The sequence below is a fragment of the Dermochelys coriacea genome, chromosome 26 (assembly GCF_009764565.3).
Source record: "Dermochelys coriacea isolate rDerCor1 chromosome 26, rDerCor1.pri.v4, whole genome shotgun sequence".
Classification (NCBI taxonomy): Eukaryota; Metazoa; Chordata; order Testudines; family Dermochelyidae; genus Dermochelys; species Dermochelys coriacea.
Window position 1 is genome coordinate 7,959,863 of NC_050093.1, and position 15,145 is coordinate 7,975,007.

Here is a 15,145-nt window from a genome sequence, read left to right on the forward strand (position 1 = left end):
AGGGCACTCTTCATTATGGTATGCCCCTCCCATTCAATACTGGACAAAACCACATTCGGTTTTGTCTCAGTGGGGGGGCGGGGGAGGGGGAGACTTTCCTATTTAAAACAGGATGAGTGTCCTGCCTATTTATACATGCGACTTGGAAGTCCTGCTTATCCTTGCACATCTTATATTTAGGATACTGGTCAGAAAAAAAAAAATTCCCCAGGCAAGCTTCCGACAATCTTGTCCTTCTGCACATCTCCTTCTGCATCCTCTTTCTGATTTGACGATGCTGTTGCTTGTCCCAGTGTTGTTTCATCCAAAGAACCAAGCAAAAATGTGGGAACATGCACTGGGTTCCCTTTGCAGATAAGAAGAAAAACCAGACTCTGTCCCACAAGAAAGAAAGGTACAATGGCCCCACCAATCAGCAGCTATTCCCTAGAGAAGATATTAACCTGGCCACCAAGATGCCCTATCTGGTGACCAGATTAGCTCTTGGCTAACATGCCATCTGGGACCTTCACATCAAATGCTATCCCTAGACACACCAAGGATAAATACACTGAGTTGCACTGAAGAACTGAGGAGGAACGTCCAGCTCTAACCACTAGACAAAATACCCTTACAAACACACAGAAAGAGCCCAAGAGAGCTGAATAGAGCTAGGAAATGTTTTTTGTGCCCATGGGAAAAAAAAATCAGTGTAAACAAAGAGTCAAGATGGGTGAGGTAATATTTTTTTATCGGATCAACTTCTGTTGGTGAGAAAGACACTCTTTTGAGCTACACAGGGCTCTTCTTCAAGTCTGGGCAAGAAGAGCTCTGTGTAGCTCGAAACCGTGTCTTTCTCACTGACAGAAGTTAGTCCAACAAAAAGATATTGCCTCACCCACCTTGTCCCTCTAATATCCTAGGACCAATAGGGGTACAACATTGCAAACAAAATGAAAACAAAGGCTTTTTTGTTTTCACCCAAATTTTTATTCAAAGGTCTTCAGGATTTTGTCAAAAAAACAAACAAAGTTCCCATAATTGAATAGTTTTCAGCCATCAAAAGCTCTCAGCTGAAAACTGATTTATAGCAGAAATTTTGTTTTCCACCCCAAAATTGATTAAATTTAATCACAGACAGACACTTGCCATGGAAATTTCCATTTTGAGGGGTAGGAGGGAAGAAAGCAATTTGTTGTTAAAAAAAAAGTTTTGAATGAAAACTTTGATCTGGTCTACGTCTGATTCCCATTTCCCCCTCTTCTACCCGTTAGGCCACATTCCCCCTACAAAATCAGAAATAAAATCCAGAAGAGCTGACTCACTGTCCCCCACTCCCAATGGTTCAGCCACTAAACTAAACTGCTCTCCTCCTCCCAAAGTGTTGAACAGAACCCAGGAGTCCTGACCTTCAGCCCCCATCCTGCTCCAACCTCCAGACACAACGGCTCCCTCTCCTTTAAAACTGACCTGAAAGGAATTTATGTTTGTATTTTAACACACTTTCCCAGTCCACACCTACACTGTCTCCACTTATAGTGCAGGAATTGTTTGTAGCATAACCCATTAATAAAAAACACAGCTAGTTTGTATCACATCGATTTGTTCAGTGCTCAGTGTTCAGAGCTGGGGAAAATTCAAGAGATGATGAAGATGGATTGATTTGTATTTTTTTAAAACAAATTTAAAATCAATGAGCTCTTAATTAATTGTTCCTTATATTCTGCAGACTGAGCTTAATTAACTCATATTATGAATTAACACTGTTGCTAATAAAATGTGCTCTGGGTTCGCCCCCTCTCATTGATGTACTATACCCACCACAAGACAGGTCAGGCAGCCTCTCTTTGTTACAGTTATAGCACTTGTGTTATTGACTCAAGTACTCATGTGTCCAAAAATAGCCAAGGGACTGTCCATTCTGTTTTGAGCCAGCCAGCTTCATGTCCTAGTGTTTGGCACAGTAATGGTAATTCTATCCCTTCCCCATGCAGAAGATAAAATAAAGCCAAGGCCCTGACTACTTGTATTCATTTAAAGATGTCTTAACTTTTTTCCTCTCTGCCTAAGGTGCCTACATCTCCTGTATATCTAAGCAAAGACTGTTAAGAGCGTTAGTTCAAGTGTCTTGGCTCAACTCCAGTTTGGATAATTAGGTTCTTCCCTTTGATCTTCCCTGCTGTTTTGTCTGGACAAGGTCCTTCACTGTAAGTCAGATCCAGCATATGTCTATATATATATAACTTCATCTGAATTCTCTGTCAACTCTGCATTATTTAGCAGTAGCAGCATTATGGTAGTTTCAAGAGGTACCAACTGAAAATGGGCCCCATTGTGCTAGGTGTGGTATATGAACATAATACAACAAAGTCCCTGCTCTGAAGAGCTTGTAAGGGAAGCAGACAAGAAAGTCAAAGGGTGAAAAAAGGTAGAATTACTATCCCCATTTTTACAAATGGGGGAGAGAGAGATGGGGTAACTTGCCCAAGATCACACAGTGAGTCTGTGGCAGAGCTGGGAATTGAACCTAGATCTCCCAAGTCCCCATTCGATGCCTTTAATCAAAAGACCTAACTATTGTGTCGAGTTGTTGTGTACTGCTAAACAGCTGCCAACTTCCAACCCAGAAATGGCTACATTTCAGCGATAGGTGACGCGATTTCTGAATATGCCTGGAGCACGTAAAGAACTTGACGTGCATTCAATTTAAAATATATAAATATTATTACTACCCTGTACAATCAGGAAATAAAGCTCGGTTCCAGACCAGTTAACATTGCTATGATGCCATAATTGCAAACAGTGGTTTCTGATGAGCTGCACATGCAACAACTAATCCTGGTTATTTTAGTTTTGTTGGTATGTGTCAGCTCAAAGTAAGGAACAACAACACTCAACTAGGCATATGGATTTAAACCCTTTCAGGAATCCTGGAAACATCATATGCCATGAAGGCAAAGCCCTGAGGGTTTATTATTGTTTTCACCAGATGTACAAAAGGGGCTGGAAGTTGACTGCAGATTGTCTCATGGCCAAAATCACTTTCCAACATGCAGAGAGAGTAGCATTGGTTAAACATTAGGCCAGATCAAGCAAATTTAGGGCTATCCAACTGGGCTCTTCAGATGCAATGACCCAATTCACTGTGAAACCCTTTCCCAGCCCTCTCCCTCCAAACCACTGTGCCACATGAGCATAGGAAGGAGTTGGTGATGTTCATAACTGGTCTGGTTTTCAAAACAGTTAAGGGGACAGTGGCGGGAGCTTTCCTGTTAACAATATGCCCACCAGGGTCACAGTAAAGGACAAGTCCTGACTCCCAAGCAGGGGCGCTGGAACAATTTGTATAATGTGGGTGCTGAGAGCCAGTGAACCACGCTGTAAACCCTGTATATAATGGAAACCACTTCAAGCCAAGGGGTGCAGTATCACCCCAAGTTCCAGCCCCTATGCTCCCAAGTGGTCTCATCTTGTTTCACCACAGAGCTGTCTGTGGAACGTACTCATGATCAGGATGGCAGCAAACACAAAACCAGCATCAGCGGGCCTACATGACTTAGGAAGCTCCACACAGCTGCAGGTTTGTCATCATAAGCTGAACTGGCCCTGCATAAGTTAGGTCTGTTGATCTCCTGTCTCAACCGCTGTTGCGCTGATCCTGGCATGAAATGAAGGCGCAAAGTATCAAGCAGCAGCGAGCAGCGGCAATGTGTTTCGAGCTGCAACAGAAAACGTGTCTGAACGTTAACATCAAAGTGCTGCGTTATTATGATGACAGCTCTGATTTCTAACTGCACTTTCAAAGTCCAATCAGCCTGTGCTTATTATTGTGCAATAAAAAGATTATATAGACTGCCGGTCAAGAAAATGATCATCTAAGCGTTACCTCCAGTATAATATGAAGAGGAAAAGGAACATTTAGCAAAAACAAGGCTGGGAGATTAGTAAAGAGGAAAATGACAGCTGGTAAATTAAGGCATTTAGAAGTAAAATACTCTCTCTCCGAGCAAGGAAGCAGAGACACTGGGATGTACAATGGACAGAAAGGGACTGGAGGAGGAAAGACATCTATGAATCTGTTCCTGGCTCTGCCACTAACTCATGAGGTGACCTTAAGTGGATCGCATAGGGTCAGACTTTCAGAAGCGCTCAGCTCCCATCCAGGCACCTACAAGAGAGAGATTTTCCAAAACGCTCAAGAGCAGCCAGTAGCTTAATTGACTTCAGTGGCAGTGGCTGAGTGCTCAGTTCCTCTGAAAATCAGGCTCATCTTCAGACCTATTCCGTTTCTATATGATCTAGAGCAGGGGTGGCCAACCTGTGGCTCCAGAGCCACATGCGCCTCTTCAGAAGTTAATATGTGGCTCCTTGTCTAGGCGCCGACTCCTGGGCTGGAGCTACAGGCGCCAACTTTCCAAATATGCCGGGTGGTGCTCACTGCTCAACCCCTGGCTCTCTCACAGGTCCTGCCCCTACTCCACCCCTTCCCGCCCCCTCCCTGAGCCTGCCGTGCCCTCGCTGCTCCTCCTCCGTCATCCCCCAGAGCCTCCTGCATGCTGCGGAACAGCTGATCGGAAGGTGCGGGGAGGGATGGGGAGGCGATGATCGGTGGGTGGGAGGCCCTGGGAGCAGGGGGGAGCTGATGGGGGGGCTAATGATGTATTACTGTGGCTCTTTGTCAATGTAAATTGGTAAATACCGGCTCCTACTCAGGCTCAGGTTGATCACCCTTGATCTAGTTGACAGAGCACCAGACTAGGACTCAGGAGACCTGGGTTATATTCCTCACTCTACTACTGATGATCTGCTGGATAACCTTGGGCAAGTCATTTCCCTGCTCAGTTTCCCCTTCTGTAAACTGGGGGTAATGTTACCGACCTCCGTTGTAAAATGCTTTGTCACCTGTGGGCAAAAAGTGCTATGCAAGAACTAAATATTCTAATATTATTAAGGAGAAGTCCTAAAAGATTTAACAGGAGAGGAAAATACTTTATCCCGCTTTCTATCTTGGATCATATTTTCATACGTTATGGATGCAATTTCCGTTCTTCGATTGATTAGATTATAATGACATTTGTTTCCAGTGACAATATGCTCAACAACAATGTCCTTGAACAAACTCACTTACTTAACTATTGTGTTCATTGTATTGATTGTACGAACTTCTATAACATGCATAATTTTGTGGTTCTGGTTTTCTCTAATTACTTCTAAACCAGCAGAAGAATCAGTGTGTATGTGCCTTAAAACAATGTTTTTCTTATAAAATATGAATAAATAATGTTTTTTAAAAGAACCATTAAAATGTGCAATATTACATACACACTGGACTTACCCTAAGTTCATGGTCCGAGACTCCAAAGCCTTTCAGGGATTGGATTTGATGTCACCAACAGAGGGCCAAGTGGGACACCACCCAGAGCAGAAGTTAAAAATCAGATCAGGGAGGTGGGTTCTGAGGGTGGAGCAGGTTGGTTTGCTCTTCACTGACCTGAAAAACATAACCAAAGAAAGCAACTAAATCTCAGAAAGTCCACTTCACCCTGTGGATTGGCTGAGTGATGTGAAAAAGCCAACTGGGGGTGGTAGCAGCAATGATGAGTCTCCCAAAATGATAATTTACTCCCCAGAACAAAAATATCCTTTTCAGCTTCTTCCCACACCTCCCAAAAATTATGATAGGTTCAACTGTCTTCACTTTAAACACTTGTCCTCTTCTATTCAACCAGAAACCATGAGAATTTGTGATATGGCATTATCATGTACACGATCACACACCCCAGTTTGAGCACTGGAAAGGCCCAAACTCACTGAAGACATGATCCAAAACCCACTGAAGTTAAATGCGAGTCTTTCCATTGACTTCAACAGACCAGGGCCTGAAATCACAGATTCAAATCCCAACTGGGCTGAGTAAACCTTTCCTCCTTCCAGCATAAATAAGCTAAGTTCCATGCCATTTATGATCATGGATCTTTCAGATGAGAACATAAGGCCTGAGGCCTTACATCCTCTGTCTATCTAAAGTACTTCTCACCTTTAGATATAAATACCATATGAATATGAAAGATCCATGGTTGTTATCAGAAGACTAGGAGATTCCACCCCATGTCTTTGACCAAGACTTTTCCTTTTCACACTGCGGTGTAACATGATGTTTACCAACTGAGATCTGCCTTCACTATGGAGGTCTATATGCAGGGACTGATCCAATCGCCATTGAAATCAATGGCAGTCTTTCCACTGACATCAGTGGGATGTCACCAGGTTTCTAGTGCTGTGGGCAAAAGGCACACCATCAATATGGATTATTCTTATTATTGTTTGCAGCGGTCAGTACCTAAACTGTTACATTTTCTATTCAATCTATGCAATTCAGCTTGCAGCTCGAGTGAGCATTCCTATGTAAATGGATACTATCACAGAGGCCCCTATGCATCAAAGGGGGTCTTCTTCTGGTCTCATCTGACCCAATCTGTGCTTGTGCGAAAGTAAGCTTTGCTCTCCCCCTGGACTTTGAAATCAATGTTTGACCCTGGCATGATAAGGATAGATCTCAAAAGACAGAGATGCCCCAAGGGGTTATCATCAACAGTGCTCCGAGGGTTGACTTGAAAGAGGGTGTGCAGCACGTATGTGTAGTATATGTACAGTTGGGGTACCACTAGCATTACGTGGGGCATGTCACAAACAAGCAAAAGGGTTTCAATGCAGCTGAAGAAGTCATCAGCAGTTTATGAAAGTGAAATGGTTAATTCCACTTTTTCCTTCCGCTCACATGATTGGGTGCTTTAACACCTAGAAAGACTAGATTCCAAGTTAGTGCCAAGAGTATAGACATCAGGATCATGCGGTTTGGAGTATTACGAGGAGGGAATAAACCACTAGCCAGAACAATTAACACGCTGACACTATGCCTAATGTATTCTTTTCAGAATAAATTTGTTCCAGATCTAACCAAAATAGTGCTGCAGATGCAGGATTTAAATAACGAAAGAGGAAGACTCCATCTGATGCCTCAGAAACAGGAAATTCTAATACTTTCCTCCTCTGATCCAAGACAAACTATCCTGGGCCTAGATTGAAAAGAATGGGTTTGCATGGGGTTCGGGTGTGTGTGTGTGTGTGTGTGTGTGAAAGAGGACTGTATTTGGTTTTAAGTGAGTTGACACTTGTGTATCAATAAGTGAGTTTCTTATTTCTTTCCTTCCCCTACCCCTCTCCCACTTAGGTGGGGAGGGGGGTCTCCCACTAAGAAAATGTTGCTTGGGGAAAAAAAGTTCTTTGCTTAGAGATAGGTACAGAGTGCTCTCTCAGTCTACAGGCAGAGAGGAACAGAAGGTCAAGAATCAAAACAGGTTAGGATAGAGAATGGCTTAACATTTTTAAACCACATCAAGTGAGGGCCATTTATGTGCCACTGCTAGCCAGTATCACCCTTTAAACATGTCTCAGGAGTTCCCCCTCTAAAGGGACTTCAGAAACTGTCTTGCCTTTAAGGCTTTGTATCTCCTGCTGCTGAACTTGAATACACCATAGTTCTGGGACCTCTGAAGGAAGTGACACATTTTCCTCCTGGAAAGGAAGCAGCTGCCTGCAGCAACAGTCCCCAGGCTTATTCACAGGCTTAGCTCCAACTGTCCATTCTCTTTCATCGCTTTCTCGTAAATAACTTCTCATTACGCAAACTGTGAATAACTCTGTAGAGGGTGTAATTCAGAGTTCTGGGTCCTGATCTTGAAAGTTCCATAGGCGTCAATGACAGGTTTCAGAGTAGCAACCGTGTTAGTCTGTATTCGCAAAAAGAAAAGGAGTACTTGTGGCACCTTAGAGACTAAGAAATTTATTAGAGCATAAGCTTTCGTGAGCTTTCATCGGACGAAGTGAGCTGTAGCTCACAAAAGCTTATGCTCAAATAAATTTGTTAGTCTCTAAGGTGCCACAAGTACTCCTTTTCTATAAGCGTCAATGGGGTTCTTCAAGCCTGTACTCCCCATGTAGAATAACTTGCAGGACTGGGGTCTTTGTTTTTTCAATCCCATCACAAAGCAGAAGGGAAACGATTAGGCTTATAAGGCACTTTTTTGCTTTTATTTGTTAGATAAAGGCCTTTAAAGCTTTTGGGAGGGTTAAATGTGATGAGGGGGAAGAAATGGCGGAATATTAGAAATTCAGGTCTTGCAAACCATGATTAATTGGAAATCTAGTAAATTTATGACATCAAGAGTGCCACTGAAGTGATTCATTAAGAGAGGATTTTTTTTTTATTCATAATGTTCTTGTATGTTAATCTTTCTGACTTAAGAGGAAAATAGGGCTCAGGTAGAATAATACGAAAATATAAACTGTCTGTTTAAGAGCAGACAATTGTCCCTGGCTGAATTCACAACACCACCTCAACTGACATGTAAACCGGGCCTGTAATTTGGGATACCTTTCTTAAACCACACGGGAGCCTGACTTTTAGAATCAGCAACAGAGCAAGCATTAGAACTAAGGATTTCCTGTCTAATACACAGACCACACCTTTCTCCTGTTTATAGCATTAACTTATTCCCCACCAGAAAAGCCATGTAAATGGAACAATCCACTTTGAAATTCTGGCCTCCTTCCTTCTCTTCCCAGTTCATTCCTGGCATTACTTTCAGACTCCCTCAGTCGCACAACCAGAAGAGTCAGTTGTTATTCCAAGACAAAGGAAAGTACGCAAAGACCATCTCAGAACAGCTTGAGGTGTAATGCACAAGTACTTTTTTATTGCCGAGTTAATTAATGTTTGCAAAACAAACACTGTGAAGATGTCCTAGAAGAACTAAATACTATTAATTACCAATAGAGAATGGAAAAAACACAGACCATAAATCCAATGATTATAAACAGCAAATGATAAACCAATAATAATCACGCCACTTAACTACATAACACTAAAAATAACTCCTGCCCCCATTTTTAAGGTTTTCTAGAAAGGTTGTTAGGATACCAGTATTGCTAACCCCATGCATTCAAAGACAGGTCCCCTAAAAACACAAGACTGGCTTAAAAATCATGAGATTTTAAAAGAATAATATTGGGGGAGGGGTTATTTGCTCGTTGGATTTTGAGCCTTTAGAGGGTCACTTTTTCAAGCTTTTTCCAACAACCACAAGAGCTAGAAACATCCATGAAAAATAAAATAAAATGAACAGATTCTCACATATTCATGATTCCAGAAGTTGGGGCTCCATATTTAACATTGGGAGAGCTAGCAACACTACGGTGCTCTACATTAAGAAATGCTGGGTTCTATGTCCGGCTCCAGCAATCTCCACCATACTCCAACCTACGCTGTACAACTAACTTAAAAAGAAGTGTTTCTTCAAAAAAAAGTTTGACCACCAGGATGGATAGGTTCATGCAACCTATTAATATTAGCAAACAGACCACAAATCTGCAATAAGCAGTGTGCAAGCAGATTACTCTCCCTGCGTAACCCACCCAGTTAAGTAAATAGGCCTCCTTATAGCCATAGAAAATCTCCTCCTGTGCAGCTCATTGCAGAATCAGGAGTTTATACTCCCCTTTAACTGGGCTACAACTGCAGTAGCTGGAATTACTTCTTTATTAACACTAGCTTCAGTATTGCACAGAGAATGACTATATCATTTGGGGGTAAGTCCCCAGAGTTGTGTCTTCTATACTTGAGTTTACCCTTTGAAGAAGGAAAAAAAAAAACCCTCTCTACAGATATAATTTACCTACCTCACAGGACAGAGTGGTAGCTCATTAATTAAATAATGCTTATAAAGCACTTGGCGATTCTCAGATGAAAGGAACCATAGCCCCGAAGCAGCATTAGATAAGCCATATAAAAGATGGTGTTTAATGGTTAACTGCAAATTCGCTTATAGCTTCCTGCTCTTAGCAAGTAAGCTACTTGTATATAGCTTCCTTAGTCCCGGTTTTCATTTTTGTGCACAACTGATTGGTGTGACCGGATTCCCATTTCACAAATTTCAATAACTATTCTGCCCTACCCCAGAAATAGGCTCTGTGAATAGCCCATGAATGTTTTAAAAAGCAAACTTAATGTTCTTTCAGCTGTATATCCTAGCTCCTCCTCTTCCTGCAAGGCTGGCCTGGCAGTTGTCCCTCATAAAAGTCATGGTAATTAGGGCCGCCTTCATCTATAAGTCACTTCCTGCTCCTCAGAGATGCATCATAGTATCTCAGGTAAGTTTATTTTAAACTATGTTGTTTCCTTCCTGCCAAAATACAGTTACCTAGAACTGCTCATCCATAGGTCTCAAAACACTGTGTGAGGGTGTGCAGGTTTAATCATCCTTGTTTTACAGGTGGGAAAATTTAAGCATGGAGAAGTTAAGCCAATATTTACAGAGATATGTCAATTCTGGGGGTTCATGCTGTGACTACATGACGCTGATTTTTAGAGATACTGAACTGAAAATAAGGCTGTAAGATCTGAGCACCTCTGAAAATCAGCCCAGAGATTTCTTGAATGGAGTATGTCAAAACTGAAGCACCCCAAATCAGAGACTACTCCAGAAAACATTGAAGTAAGTGTTTTGTGCCAGGTCATATAGTGAGTAAGTGATAGGAATAAAATCCAGGTCTCATAATTGCTAGTGCTGTGCTCTAGCTATATCTCTAGGTTTAATAGGATCATGTGAACTTCCCAATCCATTTCTCTATTCTCCTTTTGAAATCCAAAAAATGCTTGTATTCCAGCCTATTTGCTTCACCTGTTTCAGAGGCTCAGCAGTTTTGTCTGCGCTTTCCTGTGATTTTTTTTCATTTATTTGAGATTTACATTTCAAATAAACCCCATGCAACTGAATTAAAGTTTAAAAAAAAAAAGTGCATCAAACTGGTAACTTTTTGTAGGCTCTGGTCTCACATATGGCTTTGTGCAATTACTCATCTTTAACAAACCAACTATGAGAATGGACTTAAACTTGTCTTGTAAACTATTTCCCTTAACACAAGTGTGAAATCATTTCCCAAACCAATTAGCTTTTGTGCTAGCAAAGGCAGGGCTAAAGAGCCTGGAACAGCCCTAATTTAGGAGAATATCTGTAGGGATTTCCAATACCAAATTCCATTGAGGCTTCCTCCTCTACAGCTATTTAATCCAATGAGCGTTATACTTTTTAAATGACGGTTAAGCTGCTTGTATACCCAAATTTCTTAGCTTTCTTTGCAGGGGTTTGCTCAGTGAGGAACAGCTTCGGGCACTCAGTTACAGAGTCACTAGACTTTATTGCCGTATTATTTTGCTTAAACAGCTCTTTAGATGACTGTTGCAAAGTGATCTGCAAGGTATGTGTCATCTCTGTCCAATTTCACCTAAGATCTCCAGTGACTGGAAATGGAGAGATTAATTCCCAAGTGCTCATTAAGTTGTGCTGCTTTTAGTAGACCATGCTCAAAGCTGCTAGCAATTTTAATTTTATACCTTTCATAGATACTAATGTCGGAAGGGACCATTCTGATCATCTAGTCCGACCTCCTGCACAGCGCAGGCCACAGAATCTCACCCACCCACTCCTATGAAAAACCTCACCTATGTCTGAGCTATTGAAGTCCTCAAATCATGGTTTCAAGACTTCAAGGAGCAGAGAATCCTCCATCAAGTGACCTGTGCCCCATGCTACAGAGGAAAGCAAAAAACCTCCAGGGCCTCTTCCAATCTGCCCTGGAGGAAAATTCCTTCCAGACCCCAAATATGGCGATCAGCTAAACCCTGAGCATATGGGCAAGATTCACCAGCCAGATACTACAGATACTACTACTGTCTTGGGTAACTCAGATCCCATCCATCTAATACCACATCTCAGGGGATTAGGCCTATTTATCTTGAATGTTTAAAGATCAATTAATTACCAAAGAGGGAGCATTAAATAAAAGAAAATCAGTTTTAATAACCAAGCTATTATAATGCCTTCAGCTTCTAGAAGCTCTCATAGGCTCTGCCAATGGCCCCAATCTTACAAACACTTACAAGCACGTTTAGCAAGTGAATAGAACCATTGACTTCAGTGGGAGAACTCCTGGGAATGAAGTTAAGGATTTATATAAATGGTCTTCAGGGTCAGGCTGATGATAGGACTGGAAATGTGCTAGTTGTTACCTTTGTTTAAACAGAGTTGTAACTGAGATGATTCCCTGAGAACAGGGATTTTCAGGGCTTTATAGAGCCTCCTGTTCTGAGTGAACTCAGAACAAGTGAACCGACTGACAGCAAAGGAGAATGAAATCCCCATATGCTTAATGCATCAGAATGTGACAATTGCCATTCCAGGTAGGCGCCTGGCTATTCTGAGAATATTTGTATCGGTGTAAACTCCCAAGGCAGACGTGCTGCACTGATGTAAACTGGAGCTTACACTGGTAACGTAACATGTGAATATGCCTGCACAAAGCTCGCTGCAGGGTCAGGGCTATTTGACCATTTTGTTAAGCAGGAGTTTCCAGCTGACACTAGTACAAAAATACTAAAACAACGAGTTGTCAATTTGTTGGAAGGTATTAATTAAATGGCTGTATAGCTAGGAACAATGATATGAAATTAAGAATTGGAGACTTTAGGCTATTGGGAATAGGGTGACCAGATGTCCCAATTTTATAGGGACAGTCCTGATTTTTGGGTCTTTTTCTTATATAGGCTACTATTCCCCCTTCCCCCCCCCCCCATCCTGATTTTTCACACTTGCTGTCTGGTCACCCTAATTGGGAAACTTTGCCAAATATTACAGTCTTTTAGCCTCTGCAATGATTTCCTGAAAACCGTGATGGAAACCTCGGTGTTTGAAATGTATTAAAACTAGACTGGATGAAGTGCAAGAGAATATGCTGTAGGAAACCATTCTGCACTGATGCCAGATAGACTAGATGTGACCTACTAGGTCAGTTCTATCACTAACTTCTATGTTCCATTATAAGTAATGCCTTTTGTTATTTCTGGAATTGGTTGTTATAATTCATTATCCTCTTGTCTAACTGATCATATTATTAAGAAACTGCAGCAGACACTAAGTATGCTGTTGTTAGAGCTCTTTCTGTATCTAGATTGTTTGATCATTGCCTTAGTTTTGTTATATTTTCATTAGTTACCCATCAGATTTCACTTGATATGCGTGAACTGATTTGTGTATAATGTGTTTTTACCACGGCCCTCTAATGAGCTGGATCAGAACTGCTTTGCTATGTGTGTCAGTCCCTATATTGTTCTCAGCTAATGTCGATTCTCCTTTAGTTAAGTGGTAAGGATATGGTTTTGAAACACAAGGATATGTTTCAGAGTAGCAGCCGTGTTAGTCTGTATTTGCAAAAAGAAAAGGAGTACTTGTGGCACCTTAGAGACTAACAAATTTATTTGAGCATAAGCTTTTGTGAGCTACAGCTCACTTCATCGCGTGCATTCGTTCTAAACTTGCAGCTGCTGTGAAATTCTGCATGGTCATTATGTGCCGCGTAATGACCTTCGATTGCAAGCTTTTTAGGGCAAGGACAGTCTTTCAGTTAGTGTTTGTACAGCACCTCGCACAATGTGGTCCTGGGCCATGATAGGCATTTCTTCCACAAAACAAATAATAAACACAAACAAAAATGGTGAAGTCCTATAGGGGTCCATGACAGACTTCTTATCATATGTTGCTTGGTTTTCTTAAGATTAATATCTGTTGATTGTACTAAATATAATTTTAGGATAGTTGTCACTCTGGACTCTTCCTGAGTCTAATTTATGCTATGTGAATATGGAGTTTGTATTACCTTTTCATATGTGCAAACATGAATCAATTTTTATACCACAATTGAACAGGGCGTGTGTTTAAGAATATTTTGTGCTCTGTAAATCACCCAGGGACTTCTTGTGAAGGGTGTTGTATAAATGTAGCATATTGCTGTTAAAGGCCCTGATTCAGCAAAGCTATTATGCACATGTTTAAATCCCATTGAAGTGAATGGGAAATAAGCATTGGCTTAAGAATTTTGCTGAATCAGGGCCATAAGGTAAACATTGCTCATTAGCACTAATCACTAACCTGGTGTAAATGACTGGATGCCATGAATTTAATAAGTGAGTGAACATACACACAAGCAAACCTCATGCATCCCAAGATGTTTCTATTTGTGATCACAACTGTGATTTAATGTTATTTATAAGTTTCAGAGTAGCAGCCGTGTTAGTCTGTATCCGCAAAAAGAAAAGGAGTACTTGTGGCACCTTAGAGACTAACAAATTTATTTGAGCATAAGCTTTCGTGAGCTATAGCTCACTTCATCGGATGCATGCAGCGGAAAATAAAGTGGGGAGATGTTATATACACAGCGAACATGAAACAATGGGTGTTACTGTACAGACTGTAACAAAAGCGATCAGGAAAGGTGAGCTGCTATTTGTTTATATTATTATAACACTTCATTATTATAGCCTGTAGTTCAGTTTGTTTGAAAGAAAAAAAAAAACCCAGTGGTCTTTGTATTATATGGTATTATAATACGTTGGCATCATGATATTCAATGTTTGCTAAAGGGTAGGGAGGAGACTGACTTGAGTTTACGCTAATTATAGAGTGAATTAAGGAATCTCTATTACATTATAGAGCTAACGGGTGTTTCTGAAACAGTGTCTCTGAAGAAGTTTTTGAAGTAATGTGTGCTGTAAACTATGGGCTAAATCCATTTGTGGAGTAACTCCATGGGAATCAATGCATGACCTGAAGCCCATAATGCAAGAGAGACTTGCCTGCTAAGTGGTAGCCAGATATTTTTGTTCAGAGCTTATGCAGCATTGCTGTCAAGGAATCCTGAAACAACTGACCAGGTTTCATTGCAAATTTGAAACTCGGTCCAGGTTTGCCCAAAGGTTTATAGACCTAGTGAGTAGAGATGGTCAGAACGCCCCTGAGGTTTCAGAAAGGTTTTTGAACCTTGTTTTTCTGGCTGTCCCTGAAGGCTATAGTAAGTCAAACAAAGACCACTGGGTTATGACCATCCTCAGACTTCCGGCAAGTTTGGCTCTGGGCTTTGTGACTTGCTCTAAATTCTGTAAGGGACCAAACAAAAGATCTGGATCCAAACACTCCCAAATGTATGAGAAGTGTGGCTAGGGACCTAAACTTCATGCTATCTCCACTTTCAAGTGAATCTGGAATCAGCCCTGAGT